The following is a 3,384-nucleotide window of genomic DNA, read 5'->3' as shown; positions in this document are numbered from 1 at the left end:
GGTGGCGGGGGGTTGTCGGTAACACCCCGTACCGTACCGCGCTCAATTTCCTACGAGCAAACATGGCAACGCGATCTCGCACACACACACTCTCACAATCACACACACACACACACCTTGTGCCGCCTTTACCACTCTTGCGAGGCTCGCAGCTAAAGGCGAGTGAAGGGAAAAGCGGCGGGTAACGCTGGTTGAGGAGAGGAGGGGGTAGGCGTATTATGGTGGGAAGATGTTCGTGATAAGGGTGCGGCCTGCCGTGTCGCGAGGAGCCGAGCCGCTCGCTGCCCCACCTCTGTGCCATGTGGTCTTTGGCGATGTGGTGCAACGCGACGGGGGTGTTGTCTTTGGACGTCGTGCCATCGGCTTGCATGGTCTCTGAAACTCCTCGACCATCGCCTCTTTCTGTTTTGTTCCCAATTTATCGGTGAGTTTTCATAACACGAACGACCCGACCCGACCTGTTCACAACTTCAACGCTTAGAATTATTCAAGAAAGAGAGGAGCAAAATTGTGGAGCCCTCTTCCCATAACTATATTGTATTTGTGCGCCCCGCTTTAGAGGCGAGGGGGAGAGGGGCTCCGCATTGTGGGAGTTGATATCTCTCCATGACACGCGGCGTACGGCAGAGCACCCGGGCCAACCCTACCGGGCGCGACGCCCTGCTCCTCAACGCTACCCTCCATGTACCCCCCCCCCTCCCCCCCTCTCTCTCTCTCTGTCTCTCTCTCGCTCTGTCTCTCTCTCTCGCTCTGTCTTTCGCTCTCTCCCTCTCCCTCTCCCTCTTGTCTCTCGAACGCTTCACCTGGCTGTCCGGCCCGCCGGGTCCCGGATGTCGACATGCTGTGCTGTCCGGTGTGGTCCCCCCCCCCCCCTCTAGTCTGGCTCGATTGGTTGACGCTCACGGCAGTAAATTCCACGGCAAGGTCACCCCGTGTGCAATACCCATTCTCACCCAACCGCATTTGTGCACACACACACATACACACACAAACTTGGGACCCCAGAGGTGGATGTGCTGGATTGTACTCCGAGCGGACTGCTGCCCATTCCCCGAGTCAAAGCACAGTACCCCAAGGAAAATTCTCGCTCGTAGTCGGAGTGCGTTGTGTGGGTTATTGTCGAGAATTTCTCTGAAATTTCGTTTTATTTCCTCGTCTCTGTTGGTAAGCCCCCTAAAGTACCTCTCGCCCCCCAGGTAACAGGCGTCAGGCACGCCCTATTTGACGTTTTGCTCGGCGAGTGCGGGCTCTGTTATCAGCCCCCCCCCCCTCCCTTCCCCCGCAGTGAGTCCTATCGGGAGAGGAGGGAGGAGGGGAGGAGAGGGGGCGCCGCTCGAGCGCGAGTCTCTTATCACCGGCAAGGTCGCACGGACTGTATCCCGCGTCGGGACAGGCGAGACGTGTGTGTGTGTGTGTTAGTGTGTATGTGTGTGAAGGCCGCGAAAGTTCGGCGATGATGCGATGGAGCGGCAGCTCTGTACACTCCGGCTCACGCCCTGGTCCTGGTCCACTCCCGCCGCCGGCGGCGGCGTGCGCGGGCGCGGGTGGGGTGGGGTGGGGTTGTGGAGGTCATGTCATGTGGTACAGGTGCGCGAGATGGGCAGAAGTGAGTCACTCCCCGCCGCGTTGTCAATAATATGTGTTCACTACGGTTCACTACGTCGTTTGCGGGAATCAGGGTCGAGGAGTGAATGCGCGTCGTAGGTCGGGCTGGGCTGGGTCGAGATGGGTTTACACCAAACGCAGCTGCTTCCTGGTCTCAATGCGCGCGCGGGTCGGAAGCGCGTTCGCTTTGGGCTCCCTGTGGCGTGGTCCGCAGGATGAGGCGTCCGTCAGGTCAAGGTCTCTGCGCCCGCGCAACGGGCGGCGGCGGAGCGGCTCGCGTACACTCACACTCACACACTCACAATCACACACACACACACGCGCGAGCTGGGCCTGCTGCTCCGCCCAGGTGTTCACGTAATGGCAATAAAATGTCCCGCCGGGGGTTTGGAAACGAGTTCAGCCCGGTCCTGGCGCGGGCCGGGCGGGCGCGGCGGGCCGGGCGGGCGCGGCGGGCGCGGCGGTCACACACAGGTGCCTCGGCCCGCCGACAGGACCCCGACGGGACCGCGGCAGGACCCACCACCACACACGGCCGTGCCCGCCCAGTCCAGTCAGCATGCGGCAGGCCGGAGTCCTGCTGACCCGAGTGGCACCCAGGTATAACTATTCAGAGGATGAGCCGCAAGACTCGCGTTGCTGGATTCTGACTTCGAGTATGACGCAATGAGTGTGAGTGTGAGTGCAGTGCATGAATGTTGCGAATTGCGTTGCGTTGCCCGCCGTCGTTGGTCTTCATTTTTGTTGGTGTTTATGCGATTTGGAAACGCCGTATAAAGCCAGTCGGCTGTCGTCGTCAAAGATCTCAGTACTCAAAATCCAAATTCTTTTGCCATTGCTAATACTGTGCGAAGGTTGAAAATGTTGTTCCTTGAGCTCAGGTGGTCGTGTCGAATTGAGGCCAGGTCGTGAGTGGGCTACGGTTTGACAGACTATAGACAGCGTTCCTCTTCTCTAGGATTGTTGGTGTGAATATCCCTATAACGTGACGTTCGTGGGCTGCCGCTATAGGATGGCTAAACGCGTCGGTATGTCCATGCGGGTATAATCAGGAGGGGTACATTGGTGACTGGAGCTGCTGCTGCTGCGGCCTGGAGCGGGCTGGGGACTGGAGAACATGTGGCATGAGGAGTCGGCGACCGGTTCTGTCACCCGCGTGCGTGCTGGATATGGGACTGCTCTGGAGCCGATTAGCGTCCCGATGATATATTATAATAATTACTACCACTACCCCACTTTGGTATTTTTTTCTTCTCAAACATTTTTGCTCGACTTTCAAAAGATGTCATGTGTATATAAATTGCTCGTGGCAAATAACAAACGAGACCAGCGCGCTTCTTATTTTTTCCCCATCTCTTTCGTCCGTGCATTCTCTCGTCTGCCCTGCTGCCGCTGAGCTGCCCTCTCTTGCTTGGAATGACAGAATTATATTCTTTATAACCGGCGGGGCGGCTCGCGCGTCGTGCGTTCCGAGTAGAGTCACTTATCACGGGGCACGACGCGTGTTGGAAGTCACGGTGGCGGCCGAGGAGGAGAAGCAGGGAGCATGCCTCAGCATGAGTGACACACTCGGGGCCCGACTCGACTTTTAACTTGTTGCGCTACTGCCGCTGCCGCTGCTGCTGCTGCTGCTGCTGCTGCTGCTGCTCCGCTGTGACAGAAAATGGGGGGGGGGGGTGGAACGTTATTATTCACAGCGTGCTTGAAACGTACCGTACGGGGCCGAAAAGGTAAAAGCAAACACTCGTCAGAGAGTTTGCCCATTGTCTCTCTCTCTCT

General features: G+C 58.1%; 1 protein-coding gene across 1 annotated transcript in view; it reads left to right on the top strand.

The window, feature by feature from the left end:
- LOC113205482 (uncharacterized) overlaps positions 1-3,384 on the top strand; it is a 106,056-nt gene that overhangs the window by 85,945 nt on the left and 16,727 nt on the right. The window lies entirely within an intron of this gene.

This window comes from Frankliniella occidentalis, unplaced genomic scaffold (genome assembly GCF_000697945.3).
Source record: "Frankliniella occidentalis isolate FOCC.00 unplaced genomic scaffold, Focc_3.1 Scaffold202, whole genome shotgun sequence".
NCBI lineage: Eukaryota > Metazoa > Arthropoda > Insecta > Thysanoptera > Thripidae > Frankliniella > Frankliniella occidentalis.
Note: the sequence above shows the minus strand (reverse complement) of the source record. Positions and strands in the feature narration are given on the sequence as shown.